Source organism: Oncorhynchus masou, chromosome 28, assembly GCF_036934945.1.
Source record: "Oncorhynchus masou masou isolate Uvic2021 chromosome 28, UVic_Omas_1.1, whole genome shotgun sequence".
Classification (NCBI taxonomy): Eukaryota; Metazoa; Chordata; class Actinopteri; order Salmoniformes; family Salmonidae; genus Oncorhynchus; species Oncorhynchus masou.
Window position 1 is genome coordinate 42525106 of NC_088239.1, and position 16961 is coordinate 42542066.

The window sequence follows — 16961 nt, forward strand, 5'->3', positions numbered from 1 at the left end:
ACCGTTATAGTGCAATTGTTGAGTTCGCCCCACTAAGATTTACATGCCAAAATCGCCACTGATACAGTGGTTTGGTATATGAAACTATAACCTAAAGTTAGTTATATGTAACTTTATAAATAATAATTCAGAAAGTATTCAGACACCTTGACTTTTTCCACCTTTTGTTACATTACAGCCTAATTCTAAAATGTAATAAATAGTTTTTCTTTCTCATCAATCTACACACATTACCCTACAATGACAAAGCAAAAACAGGTTTTTCGAAATTTTACCAAATGTATGAACATTTAAAAAAAAAATATATATATATATCACATTTACATAAGTATTCAGACCCTTTACTCAGTACTTTGTTGAGGTATCTTGGGCAGAAATTAGAGCCTCAAGTCTTTTTGGGTACGCTACAAGCTTGGCACCTCTATATTTGGGGAGTTTCTCCCATTCTTCTCTGCAGATACAGTACTCCTAGACTCTTTCAGATTGGATGGGGAGCATCGCTGCACAGCAATTTTCAGGTCTCTCAAGAGATGTTACATCGGGTTCAAGCCTGCGATCTGGCTGGGCCACTCAAGGACATTCATAGACTTCTCCCGATGCCACTCCTGCGTTGTCTTGCTGTGTGCTTAGGGTTGTTCTACTATTGGAGGGTGAAAGTGACCCCAGTCTGAGGTCCTAAGGTCTCTGGAGCAGGTTTTCATCAAGGATGTTTCTGTACTTTGCTCCGTTCATCTTTCCCTCGTCCCTGACTAGTCTCCCAGTCCCTACCGCTGAAAAACATCCCCACAGCAAGATGCTGCCACCACCATGCTTCACCATAGGGATGGTGCCAGGTTTCCTCCGGACGTGACGCTTGGCATTCAGATCAGAGTTCAATCTTGGTTTCATCAGACCAGAGAATCTTGTCTGATCATCCATTCACCTACTCTGCGTCTCACAAAGACACGATGGTTGGAACCAAAAACCTCACATTTGGACTAATCTCACAACAAGTCTAATGTCCATTGCTCGTGTTTGTTGGCCAAAGCAAGTTTCTTCTTATTATTGGTGTCCTTTAGTAGTGGTTTCTTTGCAGCAATTCGACCACAAAGGCCTGATTCATGCAGTCTCCTCTGAACTGTTGATGTTGATGTATACGCTGATTCGGTGAGCGAGTTTATTAGCAAGTGTATCGATGACTATTAAAACCTTCCCCAACCTGAAAGTGTGGATTGATGGCAGCATTCGCGCAAAACTGAAAGAGCATTTTTAATCAGGGCAATGCGACCGGAACCATGACCGAATACAAACAGTGTAGCTATTTCATCCGCAAGGCAATCAAACAAGCTAAGCATCAGTATAGAGACAAAGAAGAGTTGCAATTCAATGGCTCAGACACAAGAGGTATGTGGCAGGGTCTACAGTCAATCACGGACTACAAAAAGAAAACCAGCCCCCTCGCGGAACCGATGTCTTGCTCCCAGACAAACTAAACAACTTCTTCACTCGCTTTGAGGACAATTCAGTGCCACCGACACGGCCCACAACCAAAACCTGCGGACTCTCCTAAATGTAAAACATTTAAATGTGTTAACCCTTGCAAGGCTGCCGGCCCAGGCGACATCCCTAGCCGCGTCCTCAGAGCATGCGCAGGCCAGCTGGCTGGTGTGTTTATGGACATATTCAATCAATCCCTATCCCAGTCTGCTGTTCCCACATGCTTCAAGAGGGCCACCATTGTTCCATTTCCCAAGAAAGCTAAGGTAACTGAGCTAAGCGACGAGCACTCACTTCCGTTATCATGAAGTGCTTTGAGAGACTAGTCAATGATCATATCACCTCCAACATACCTGACACCCTAGACCCACTCCAAATTGATTACCGCCCCAATAGGTCCACACACTGTCCTAACCCATCTGGACAAGAGGAATACCTATGTAAGAATGCTGTTCATCGACTACAGCTCAGCATTTAACACCATAGTACCCTCCAAACTCGTCATTAAGCTTGAGACCCTGGGTCTCGACCCTGCCCGGTGCAACTGGGTTCTGGACTTTGACGGGCCGCCCCTGGTGGTGAGGGTAGGAAACAACATCTCCACCCCACAAATCCTCAACACTGGGACCCCACAAGGGTGCGTTCTCAGCCCTCTCCTTTACTCCCTTGACAATCATCAAGTTTGCAGACGACACTACAGTGGTAGGCTTGATTACCAACAATGACGAGACGGCCTACAGAGAGGAGGTGAGGGCCCTCGGAGTGTGGTGTCAGGAAAACAACCCCACATTCAACGTCAACAAAACAAAGGAGATGATCGTGGACTTCAGGAAACAGCAGAGGGAGCACCCCCTATCTACATCGATGGAACAGCAGTGGAGAAGGTGGAAAGTTTTAAGTTCCTCGGCATACACATCACGGACAAACTGAATTGGTCCACCCACACAGACAGCGTGGTGAAGAAGGAGCAACAGCGCCTCTTCAATCTCAGGAGGCTGAATAAATTTGGCTTGTCACCAAAAACACTCACAAACTTTTACAGATGCACAATCAAAAGCATCCTGTCGGGCTGTATAACCGCCTGGTATGGCAACTGCTCCACCCACAACCGCAAGGCTCTCCAGAGGGTAGTGAGGTCTGCACAACGCATCACCGGGGGCAAACTACCTGCCCTCCAGGACAGCTACATCACCCGATGTCACAGGAAGGCCAGAAAGATCATCACGGACAACAACCACCCGAGCCACTGCCTGTTCACCCCGCTATCATCCAGAAGGCGAGGTCAATACAGGTACATCAAAGCTGGGACCGAGAGACTGAAAAACAGCTCCTATATCAAGGCCATCAGACTGTTAAACAGCCATCACTAACATTAGAGGCTGCTGCCAGCATACTGATTCAAATTTCTAGCCACTTTAATAATTCAAAATTGGATGTAATAAATGTATCACTAGTCACTTTAAACAATGCCACTTTCTATAATGTTTACATACCCTATATTACTCATCTCATATGTATATACTGTACTCAAGAGCATCTACTGCATCTTGACTATGCCTTTCGGCCATCGCTCATCCATATATTTATATGTACATATTCTCATTCATAGTTGTTGTGAAATTGTTAGATTACTTGTTAGATATTACTGCATGGTTGGAACTCGAAGCACAAGCATTTCGCTACACTCGCATCAACATCTGCTAACCATGTGTATGTGACCAATGAAATTTGATGTGATTTAATTTGTTGAGATGTGTCTGTTACTTGAACTCTGTGAAGCATTTATTTGGGCTACAATCTGAGGCTGGTAACTCTAATAAACTTGTCCTCTGCAGCAGAGGTACCTCTGGGTCTTCCTTTCCTGTGGCAGTCCTCGTGAGAGCCAGTTTCATCATAGCGCTTGATGGTTTTTGCGACTGCACTTGAACAAACGTTCAAAGTTTTTGACATTTTCAGAATTGACTGACCTTCATGTCTTAAAGTAATAATGGACTGTTGTTTCTCTTTGCTTATTTGAGCTGTTCTTGCCATAATATGGACTTGATATTTTACTAAATAGGGCTTCTGTATACCAACCCTACCTTGCCACAACTGATTGGCTGAAACGCATTAAGAAGAAAATAAATTCCACGTTTTAATTGAAATGCATTCCCGGTGACTACATCATGAAGCAGGTTGAGATAATGCCAAGAGTGTGCAAAGCTGTCATCAAGGCAAAGGGTGGCTACTTTGAAGAATCTCAAAACTAAAATATACTTTTTTGGTTACTACATGATTCCATATGTGTTATTGCATAGTTTTGATGTCTTCACTATTATTCTACAATGTAGAAAATAGTCAAAAAACAATAGGCTAGGCCTATTGTAAATTGGCCTATTGTAAAGAGCATGGACATGCCAAACATAGTCAATAAGAAATATTCAATTCATTATTGATAAGGCCTAAAAAGAGAGTCAATTATTCTAATCAAATTCTAAACAAAACAACAACTTGTTTTAATAGGCTGTGTCTAAATATACTTACAGGCACCATAATTGCTCTCCGTGGGCATATATTATTAAAACGCAGACTATGGAAGGTTTTATACAACGGGGGTCTAATCCTGGATGCTGATTGGTTAAAACCGTATTCCAGCCTGTGTCTATTCTACAAGTTACCACCGGCTAAATCTATGACGTTGAAATGCCTATTTACCACAGGAGATTGGTGGCACCTTAATTGGGGAAGACGGACTCGTGGTAATGGCTAGAAGGGAATAAATGGAATGGTATCAAATACATCAAACACATGGTTTGATGCCATTCCATTCTCGCCGTTCCAGTCACTATTATGAGCCGTCCTCCCCTCAGCAGCCTCCACTGCTATTTATTCTGTTCTATCTGACTGCTCAATCCACGATCTCATCAGCTCAGTCAAGCAATTTATATACTAGATCTACACTGTAAAAAGCATCTAGACATTATCTCCCATTTCTTCTAGATTGGCATTTGATTTTCAAAAAAACGCTGATATTTGTAACATGGTTTCAATATTGAGTTTCAATATTGAATTTCAATCTCCATGTGTCCTATGGTAATGAACATGTCGAGAGTCGGGACAGGACAGATAGGCTGGCAGCTTTTGTCATCCAGTAGAAATCATGAAAGCATCATTTTTATGGATACAGAATATACAAAGAAATGTCGATAGAAAAACAGGAAATGCAGCTAGTTTGCTGTCATTTCAGCTTCAGTTTGAAGTGAATGTGTTAGGTGTGTGGTTAGCCATCTCTTCTGAGCAGTGGACTGGGTAGAGAGCAAACGTTGTATGCCAGGCGAAGTATAGTGTAGTATATGAATTAGGCCTTTTCAAATTAGCCTACAGTCCATCTCTGCAGCTGCCGCTTCCAAGTAATGTAAGTTATGTCAATTACTTGAATATGGTTTATTGTGAGGTTAATAACTCTGATAAATAGCTTAATTATGGGCAACGAAACATATTGTTTTTATTATAGCAATAGCAAGTTTACCTCCGAGTCCTCATCTTCACACTTTCACTCTAAAACTGGGCAGGACATAGTCTGTGCGAACAGATATAGCATTTTTTTTAAACAAATAAATAAATAAATTCGGAAGAAGCATTTGACTCGCCTCTTTAGGCAGCACAGAAGGATTTATTGACGGAAATTGACAGAAATGAACCAAACGCTGGTGAAGAGAGAGAGGTGACACCAGCTACTCCAGTATGTCGAACATCAACGAGAGTGAGGAGACAACCTACTCACTTGAAGGATTTCCATGTGTTCTCTCAGATGGTCTCCATAGAAGGGACAAGTACTGTAAATGCAGTTCTTGTGAAGAAATAAGAACATGCATTCAGCAACTGCTTAATGCATTAACAACAAGCTGTGAATGCATTACCCTTTTTATGAGCTTATAATATAAACCACAATGTGAAAGGTGCTGTTTACTTGACTTTTAATCATGTCAGCACATGTAACAGCAGTTTACAGCACTTTTTTTGTTCCTTTTGCTTCCTCTCCACTATTCACTTAAATGATATTTCTTTATTTCCTATGGGCTTCACCAGAGTACCCCCTAGTGGCTGGAATACAACTGTATTAAGCCCCTTACAACACCCCCCCTGCAAACACTAAATGTTGTCCCAAACATTTCACTGGCCTCAAAACAAACAGAGTATGTAAGTACTGGTCATGAGAACAACTGAGAAAACTTGCCTAACAGCCATTTAACTATATAAACATGTCCAGTCTACCTTTATGGGCAAAGACGCAACCCCCACTAAACGTTCTCACACTGTGATTAGTAAAGGTAAACAAGAAAATATATACACATCTGAGCATCTCTAGTTCATATCCTGATAAGAGCTTGGCTGCCCTAAAGTGTTATAGGTTAGAATGTCTCTGGGCCTCCTCTGCCGGGCTGAACGGCGGGGCAAGGTCATGTGTGACCCCAATGAATCAGTGTCCACTTCATCATGAGATTATTGAGTCTCTGAGCCCTCAGCTGTTTCCATATTTAACCCCGTCCTCGCTGGGCTCTCCCTGAGGACTGGTTGGCGCTCCTTCACAGTGAAGTTTCTATCAGTCTGGCCCCGTTCCTCACTATTGTCTGATACTAGCTGTGTGCTACTCTGTTTGCTCTCTTCATCCCTACGTGGCCTATTAATGAATACTGGATAAGAATCCTAATTTCTCAGACTCAGCCTCTCCCCATTTTGCTGCTTTTGCTGGGGTGGTTCCCTTCTCCACAGACCTCTACTGGGTGTTTCAACATGTTCCTCAAATGGTAGGGAATTACATGACATATTGGCATATTGCGATGCAGAATCTGTGCCCTGCCTGTACCCCTCTCGGGTTTGACCTCATAGACAGGGCTGTCATCACCTTTCCTGGTACCACCACGTGGATTTGGTCTTCCCAGTGTGATCTTAGCTTTCCCGCCCCCCACGTTCTGACATGTTCCTCACCAGTATACGATCCCCTGAGACCAGAACCAAACTCATTTTCTTCCGATCGAAGTAGACTTTTCCCTTTGCCGTTGATTTCTACATGTTTCTAATGGCGATGTCATAGGCTTCCGCCATCTTTTGCTGCCACTTCTAAGCAAAATCCTGATATGATTTCTCCTGTTCCTTTATCTGTAACCCAAAGACAAGGTCAACAGGTAGCAGTGGAGCCCTTCCAAATAGGAGGAAATACAGTGAAAACCCAGTAGCGTCACTGGTAGTACATTTAAACTCAGCAAAAAAAGAAACGTCCTCTCACTGTCAACAACACTGTCAACAATTTCAGCAAACTTAACATGTATAAATATTTGTATGAACATAACAAGATTCAACAACTGAGAGGAACAACATAAACTGAACAAGTTCCACAGACATGTGACTAACAGAAATTGAATAATGTTGATTTTGGGGGGATCAAAATCAAAAGTAACAGTCAGTATCTGGTGTGGCCACCAGCTGCATTAAGTACTGCAGTGCATCTCCTCCTCATGGACTGCACCAGATTTGCCAGTTCTTGCTGTGAGATGTTACCCCACTCTTCCACCAAGACACCTGCAAGTTCCTGGACATTTCTGGGGGGGGGGTGGCCCTAGCCCTCACCCTCAGATCCAACAGGTCCCAGACGTGCTCAATGGGATTCATATCCTGGCTCTTCGCTGGCCATGGCAGGACACTGACATTCCTGTCTTGCAGGAAATCATGCACAGAACGAACAGTATGGCTGGCGGCATACCACATGAGGGAGGAAGATGTCTTCCCTGTAATGCACAGCGTTGAGATGGCCTGCAATGACAAGCTCAGTCCGATGATGCTGTGACACACCGCCCCAGACCATGATGTACCCTCCACCTCCAAATCGATCCCGCTCCAGAGTACAGGCCTCGGTGTAATGCTCATTCCTTTGATGATAAACGCAAATCCGACCATAACTCGGGCAGTTGTTGTTGCCATCCTGTACCGGTCCCGTAGGTGTGATGTTCAGATGTACCGATCCTGTGCAGGTGTTACACGTGGTCTGCCACTGCGAGGACGATCAGCTGTCCGTCCTGTCCCTATAGCGCCATCTTAGGCGTCTCACAGTACGGACATGCAATTTATTGCCCTGGTCACATCTGCAGTCCTCATGCCTCCTTGCAGCATGCCTAAGGCACGTTCACGCAGATGAGAAGTGACCCTGTTCATCTTTGTTTTGGTGTTTTTCAGTAGAGTCAGTAGAAAGGCCTCTTTAGTGTCCTAAGTTTTCATAACTGTGACCTTAATTGCCTACCGTCTGTAAGCTGTTAGTGTCTTAACGACCATTCCACAGGTGCATGTTCATCAATTGTTCATTGAACAAGCATGGGAAACCGAGTTTAAACCCTTTACAATGAAGATCTGTGAAGTTATTTGGATTTTTATAAATTATCTCTGAAAGACAGGGTCCTGAAAAAATGATTATTTCTTCTTTTTTTTCTGAGTTTATATGCATGAATGACCTTGTTCAGATAATTCATCTAGTGTGCGCAACATTGACAACAGTGTACGGTTAAATCTCTCCACCGGATTCCCCTGTGGATGATATGGAGAGGTTCTGGAATTGGCTAATCCCGTACAGTTCTGCAAGGCTCTGAATAACTGATTTTCAAACTCTCTTCACTGATCATGATGGATTTTTAACACAAACCAAACTTTGGGAAAAAATGATCTAAAAGCTTTTTTTGCTGCAGTTTTCCCTGACTTATTTCTGGTGGGGTAGGCTTGTGCAAATTTGGTTAAGCCTATCTAAAATAACTCAAATGTCCTCGTAGCCCCCACTGCTCTTCTCCAAATGCACATACTCAATTGAAATCATCTCGATTGGAGCTGTAGCTCATACATGTTGCATTGTGGCCCTAGTTATTACACTGGGTTTCTTTTGTTTGATACACATACACGCTTTAGTGATAAAGTGTCCAATGTCATGTTGCATGCGCGGCCAATTAAAGCGGTCTCATGCTCAACACTCTTTCTGTTCCTATATGGGCCATTTCAGTGTGTCAGTACTTGTAAATCAGTGTTCTATACTGACTTGGAACGACAACTTGTGTCCTTTTTGCTGTTACAGTCGGTCTGTAACAGTTCCCCCCCCCCCCACCATGACAGCTCATCTTGCACTGATGGCCTTAGTGTGACCGTTACACAGTCATTCTGTTGAGTCTGAACATTATTGAGGGTTGCTTTTACCATCTCAGGTGAGTGTTTCTCTGTGCATTCTTCCACGTAATGTTCAGCATGCAAAGGAGAGCGTGACACAAAGTCTGCGTCAGTGTTTACCTTTCCAGGGCGATACTTCAGTGTGAGATTAAAGTCAGACAGCTCCGCCACCCAGCGATGACCGGTTGCAATTCAGCCTTGCCGTAGTTAGTACATTTGTCAAGGGGTTATTATCACTGTACACTGTCACAGAGGGAGCATAAAATAGGTACACGACACCGCTCAGTCACTGCCAATTTGAGGGCCAATACTTCCAGTTTCCCTGAGTGACGGTCATAGTTTCTCTCTGCTTGTGTCAGGGTGAGGGAGCCATATCCAATGACCCCACTTTGTCGTTGGTATAACATACCCCCCAATCCCTCTTCGGAGGCATCAACATGCAAGATAAAAGGGTCCTTGAAATCTGGGTTAGCAAGCACAGGTGGATTAGTCAACACACTCACCAAATGTTCTAATGCTCTCTGGTGAGCATCCTCCCATATAACTTTCTGGTGGGGCAGAGCCTGTCCCGACTGCATAGCTATCTTGGTCCTTCGTTTCCCGGATGCTGGGGTCTCCGACTTCACTGCTAGTAAGTCATAGAGACATTTTGCATGTTGTGAGAGGTTCTGTACATAACCCCTATAGAACCCTAGAAACCCCAGTAGTTTCCTCAGCTCTCTCACGTTTGTTGGTGGCCTGTTTACCAGTTCTTGCACTGCTATAATTTCTTTAACATACATTCTGTATCCCTCAGCAGACATGATTTTTCCTAAATAACGGACCTCATTCTTGAATAGGTCACAATTATCAGCCCCGAGATTAATAGCCCATTTATTTTGCTGTCTGAGTACCTGACGGACATCTTCCACATGTTGTTCAAATGACCGACATCCAAATATGGTATACAGATTCTATCTCTTATACCCTCTAAACTTTCCTCCATGCTTCGTTGGAAGGCAGAGGGACTGTTTGATAAGCCAAAGGGAATTCTATTCCATTCCTATAAGGCCCAAGGGGTGCTGAAGGCAGTGTGTTTTCTGGACTCCTCTCCCACAAAGCCTTGGTGGTCTGCCTTTCCTTGATCTAAAACTGTAAACCATGAGTTTCCTCCCAAACCATCAAGTATTTCCTGTATACGGAGTATGGGATGCCTTCTTGTTCAATCCCCTGTAATCAACACAGTCTTAAACACCCATCTTTTTTTCCGTACACAGACCAGATGTCAGGACCCGGTTACGAACCTGGGTCTCCGGAGTGAGAAACAGTCACTTAACCAACTGAGCCACGAATAGTCAGCAGAACCCAGAAGATGAGGCAGACACAGCAGTACTTAAGACGGTGTATTTAATAAAGTAAAAAGAGAAGTCCTTCAATACAAAAAGGCAAATCCACAAGGTGGTAGGTATAGCACAAAAAAGCCTCAAAAGATACTCAAAAACAAAAAAAAGAATCCCACAAGAGCGTCCACCGGAATCGACAAGAGCACACAGAACACTAGGGCTGGGTGCTAACATACAAACACAGAGCACAGAACTGAGGGAAACTAAGGGTTTAAATACAATCAGGGGAAACGAGGCACAGGTGCAAATAATAATGGGGAACAAGGGAAAAAACATGAGGTCAAAAAGCACAATGGGGGCATCTAGTGACCAAAACCCGGAACAACCCTGGCCAAATCCTGACACCAGAGGTGATGCGTATGATGACGTTGACTTCCTGATGAAGTTTTTGTTCAGGAGCCTCTGAAGGTGGCTTTTCACTTCAGCATACAAGGGGCGTGGCACACCATTGTATCTCTTTGCCACTGGTATGTTATCAGTCAATGTTATCTCCATTCTGAGATTTTCAGTACACACTATGTCCATGTCATCTTTGGCAAAAACAGCTGATTCCTCTCTGAGCATCTGTTTGACTAATTCTTGTCGTTCTTGGCTCAAGTGCTGAACCTCTCCAGGTGGGTCCCACCACTCTATGTGACCGTTGTCAGGGCCAGGCTCCGGTGGGGATCTGTCCTGAACCTGTGCCGCAGTAACCTTTTCTCCATATCAATTTTCAATCTGATGTTCTAGGCTGCTGAAGCTGAGCTTATCTTTCTGATTCTGATCTCTGATCTGTCCATGGATTTTAAAGTCTTTATAACTGGAGATATTCACTCCACTCTCTCTCTCTGTGGCGTGTGCCTTTCTGGAGCTGAGACAACTTCTCTGCTGGGCTGAGGAGCCCCTCTCTCCTCTTCTTTTCGTTCTGCCGCAGCTCCCGTCTGGGCTCGCTGTCCACTTTTGCTCCTCCCTTCCAATAGGCAGAAACTCAAACTGGATGTACCCGTGATAAAGACTATTCAATGCTGGTCTGACCATTCAGAATCCACGCAGACGGAGACATGTTCCGGGTAGCCTCAGAGAATAATATCGACGTATACGCTGATTCGGTGACTGAGTTTATAAGGAAGTGCATAGGAGACGTTGTAACCACTGTGACTATTAAAATCTAGCCTAACCAGAAACCGTGGATAGGTGGCGGCATTCACGCAAAACTGAAAGCGCGAACCACCGCATTTAACCATAGAAAGATGACTGGGAATATGGCCAAATACAAACAGTGTAGATATTCCCTCCGCAAGGCAAACAAACAAGCAAGATGTCAGTACAGAGACAAAGTGGAGTCACAATTCAACCGCTCAGACACAAGACGTATGTGGTAAGGTCTTCAGACAACTTCTGTCATCATGAAGTGCTTTGAGAGACGACTCAAGGATCATATCACCTCCACCTTACCTGTCACCCTAGACCCACTTCAAATTGCACACCGCCCCAATAGGTCCACAGACGATGCAATCGCCATCACACTGCCCTATCCCATCTGGACAAGAGGAATACCTATGTAAGAATGCTGTTCATTGACTACAGCTCAGCATTCAACACCATAGTACCCTCCAAGCTCATCATTAAGCTTGAGGCCCTTGGTCTCAACCCTGCCCTGTAAAAATGGGTCCTGGACTTTCTGACGGGCCGCCCCCCAGGTGATGAAGGTAGGAAACAACATCTCCACGTCGCTGATCCTCAACACTCGGGCCCCACAAGGGTGCGTGCTCAGCCCCCTCCTGTACTCCCTGTTCACCCATGGCTGCGTGGACATGCACACCTCCAACTCAATTATCAAGTTTGCAGACGACACAACAGTAGTAGGCTTGATTACCAACAACTTTAATAAATGGATCATGAGTCACTTTAATAATGTTTACATATCTTGCATTACTCATCTCATATGTACAGTTGAAGTCGGAAGTTCACATACACTTAGGTTGGAGTCATTAAAACTAAAACTAAAACTCATTTTTCAACAACTCCACACATTTCTTGTTAACAAACTATAGTTTTGCCAAGTCTGTTAGGACATCTACTTTGTGCATGACAAGTATTTTTTCCAACAATTGTTTAGAGGCAAATTATTTCACTTATAATTCACTGTATTCTGACCCACAATTCCAGTGGGTCAGAAGTTTACATACACTAAGTTGACTGTGCCTTGAACAGCTTGGAAAATTCTAGAAAATTATGTCATGGCTTTAGAATCTTCTGAATAATAATTTGAGTCAATTGGAGGTGTACCTGTGGATGTATTTCAAGGCCTTGCCTTCAAACTTAGTGCCTCTTTGCTTGACATCATGGGAAAATCAAAAGAAGTCAGCCAAGACCTCAGAAAGAAAATTGTAGACCTCCACAAGTCTGGTTCATCCTTGGGAGCAATTTCCAACAATTGTACACAAATATAAACACCATGGGACCACGCAGCCGTCATACCGCTCAGGAAGGAGATGCGTTCTGTCTCCTAGAGATGAACGTACTTTTGTGCGAAAAGTGCTAATCAATCCCAGAAAAACAGCAAAGGACCTTGTGAAGATGCTGGAGGAAACGGGTACAAAAGTATCTACAGTGCCTTGCGAAAGTATTCGGCCCCCTTGAACTTTGCGACCTTTTGCCACATTTCAGGCTTCAAACATAAAGATATAAAACTGTATTTTTTTGTGAAGAATCAACAACAAGTGGGACACAATCATGAAGTGGAACGACATTTATTGGATATTTCAAACTTTTTTAACAAATCAAAAACTGAAAAATTGGGCGTGCAAAATTATTCTGCCCCTTTACTTTCAGTGCAGCAAACAGTTTTATATCTTTATGTTTGAAGCCTGAAGCCTGAAATGTGGCAAAAGGTCGCAAAGTTCAAGGGGGCCGAATACTTTCGCAAGGCACTGTATATCGACAGTAAAACGAGTCCTATATCGACATAACCTGAAAGGCCGCTCGTCAAGGAAGAAGCCACTGCTCCAAAACCGCCATAAAAAAAGCCAGACTACGGTTTGCAAAGATCATACTTTTTGGAGAAATGATGAAACAAAAATAGCCGGGGGCAAACTACCTGCCCTCCAGGACATCTACAGCAACCAATGTCCCCAATAAGTTTTCCATAATGACCATCGTTATGTTTGGAGGAAAAAGGGGTATGCTTGCAAGCTGAAGTACACCATCCCAACCGTGAAGCACAGTGGTGGCAGCATCAAATTTGACCCAAGTTAAACAATTTAAAGGCAATGCTACCAATTACTAATTGAGAGTATGTAAACTTCTGACCCACTGGGAATGTGATGAAAGAAATAACAGCTGAAATTAATAATTCTCTCTACTATTATTCTGACATTTCACATTCTTAAAATAAAGTGGTGGTCCTAACTGACCTAAAAACAGGGATTTTTTACTAGGATTAAATGTCAGAAATTGTGAAAAAATGAGTTTAAATGTATTTGACTAAGGTGTATGTAAACTTCCGACTTCAACTGTAAATACTGTATTTTATTCCATCTTGCCTATGCCGCATGGTCATTACTCATCCATATATTTATATGTATATATTATTATTCCATCCCTTTACTTCAACATAGTTATATTTTCTGGGTAATTTAAATATTTGACTGGCTTTCATCAGGCTGCCCACTCAAGAAAAAGCTTCAAACTGTAACTAGTGCCTGCAACCTGGTTCAGGTTATCAGACAACCTACCAGTGTAGTCACAGACAGCACAGGAGTGAAATCAACATGTATTGATCACATCTTTACTAATACTGTAGAAAACTGCTTGAAAGCTGTATCCAGATCCATTGGATGTAGTGATCACAATATAGTAGCCATATCTAGGAAAACCAAAGTTCCAAAAGCTGGGCCTAATATAGTGTCATACAATACTTTTTGTAGTGATTCCTAAGTTGTTGATGTAAAGAATAATTTGTTGGTCTGTGGTATGTAACGAGGAAAAGACAGACTATAAAAACAACTATAAAAACGTTTAAATCCCTGTGGATTGATGAAGAATTGAAACATTGTATGGTTGAGGGGGAGGAGGCAAAAGGAATGGCAAATAAGTCTGGCTGCACAACTGATTGGCAAATGTACGGCAAATTGAGAAATCACGTGACTAAACTGAAGAAAAAACTACACAGTCAAAGTTTGGACACACTTACTCATTCAATGGTTTTTCTTTATTTTCACTATTTTCTACATTGTAGAATAATAGTAAAGACATTAAAACTATGAAATAACACATATGGAATCATGTAATAACCAAAAAAGTGCTAAACAAATCTAAATATATTTTAGATTGTTCAAAGTAGCCACCCTTTGCCTTGATGACATATTTGCACACTCTTGGAATTCTCTCAACCAGCTTCACCTGGAATGCTTTTTCCAACAGTCTTGAAGGAGTTCCCACATATACTGAGCACTCGTTGGCTGCTTTTCCTTCACTCTGCGATCCAACTCATCCCAAACCAAACCGTCACTGTAAATAAGAATGTTCTTGCCTAGTTTAAAAAATGTATTATTATTTAACCTTTATTTAAGTGCAATCCAGATGGGATTGTGTATTGCTGCAGAATGCTGTGGTAGCCCTGCTGGTTAAATGTGCCTTCTAAATAAATCACAGACAGTGTCACTTCCTCCTCCGTGCTTCATGGCGGGAACCACACATGCAGAGATCATCCGTGCACCTACTCGGCGTCTCATAAAGACAGCGGTTGGAACCAAAAATCTCAAATTTGGACTCATCAGACCAAAGGACATATTTCCACCAGTCTCATGTCCATTGCCTGTGTTTCTTGGCCCATGCAAGTCTCTTCTTATTATTGGTGTCCTTTAGTAGTTGTTTCTTTGCAGCAATTTGACCATGAAGGTCTGATTCACACAGACTCCTCTGAACAGTTGATGTTGAAATGTGTCTCTTACTAGAACTCTATGAAGCAATTATTTGGCCTGCAATTTCTCAGGCTGGTAACTGTAATGAACTTATCCCCTGCAGCAGAGGTAACTTTGGGTCTTCCTTTCCTTTGGGGTCTTCATGAGGCAGTTTCATCATAGCGCTTGATAGTTTTTGCGACTGCACTTAAAAAAACTTTCAAAGAAACCTTCCGTATTGACTGACCATGTCTTACAGCAATGATGGACTGTCGTTTCTCTTTGCTTATTTGACTTGTTCTTGCCATAGTATGGACTTGGTCTTATACCAAATAAGGCAATCTTCTGTATACCACCCCTACCTTGTCACAGCACAACTGGTTGAATCATGACGTCAGTGATCTTCAGGTCAGAGCTCTAGAAAGAAGCTTGAGTCCCCGACTTGGAATTCCGAGTTGGATGACCGTTCAAAAATGTATTTTCCCAGTCTGAGCAATTTCTTTTTCCAGAGTTGCCAGTTGTCTTGAACTCACTGGAAGTCTGAGATTTCCCACTTCCCGAGATTCAAGTTGTTTTGAATGCCGCAGAAGTCATGCTGGATTGACAGCATGGGCAATGTATTCAACCTGTTCTGGCCCATGGTTTTGCGTATGAATGTTTATCCTTCTAAGCTTGAAGAAGAGACCCTTAAAACCAGACTTGGACCACACACCCTCTGCACTGAGTAACAGGCAGGGGAAGCAAAATAGGGATTGCTTTGCAGCACTTGCAGTTAGCTACTGATTCCTTCCAAACCACTCATTGTTGAATTTGCGATTTCCAACTTTTTGTGTAATATTTATGTCCAATGGCCGATTAGCACCCATACGTTATATCTCTTCATAATTTCTCTTCATATGACAAGGATTGAAAAGGATTTGCCAGTAGATTGTTGACATGATTCAGAAGGAAGACTGCTTGTCTAGCTTGCTAGCAAACATTTTGAAAGTATGATGTTGACATCATCAGTCCAATCAAAGCGACGGTAGATATAACGCTCTGCTCCACCTGCCCTGAATGACGGGCCCCCACTGAGAACATCGTATATTTACTAACATAGTAAAAAAGGTTATGAGTTGTTTATTGTTTGTAAGCTATGTGCATGTTCATTGAGTGAGTCTTGTAGTGAGAAACCAGGCCTGTGTATCAGATATAGGCCTCTTTTACACAACGCAATGAGTCATCAGTGGGTATGTGCACCAAATGTACAGTTGAGTTTGTGGGAACCTGTGGACAAACTGAACCTGCTTTACTTTGAAAAGACATGGTGGTTCGAGTATCACTGACAGATCAGTTAGTGAAGCAATACTGGTGTGGTTTCCACGCCAGAGTTGCGTGAGAGGAGCAAGAACACCACACAGAATTGCATCGTTCGGTTCCCACGGTACCTATGCTGCTGCGGAACTGCAGCAAAAAGGAAGTCGCACAGGCTTTTGTTATCTGTTAAGTTCCATTGCTTCTTGTCACTTTAAAACAACTGGAATATCCACAATGCTATTTAGACGGCATTATTTTATCAAGCTTGTTATTGTCAATAAATAAGGCCATGTGTCTATGTCCTAAAGTAGGCCTGTGCGTTTTTAATTCCACAAATTAACTTAACAAGACACACCTGTTATTTGAAATGCATTCCAAGTGAATACCTCATGAAACTGGTTGAGAGAATACAAAGAATGTGCAAAGCTGTCAAGGCAATGGGTGGCTATGTGTTATTTCATGGTTTTGATGTCTTCGCTTTTACTCTACAATGTAGAAAATAGTAAAAACAAAAGAAAAACCCTTGAATGAGCAGGTGTGTCCCAACTTTGACTGCTACTATATATATATATATATATATACCACAAAATATATATGGGGTATTGGAAATGATGCAATTACATTAATGGAAGAATCAATCTTTCTTATAGTCTGTGTCTCCACGAATTGAGGCTGTTTAGAGGGCAAACGGGGGAGGTGCAACTCAAAATGAAGGTGTTCTTAATGTTTTGTGCACCCTGTGATG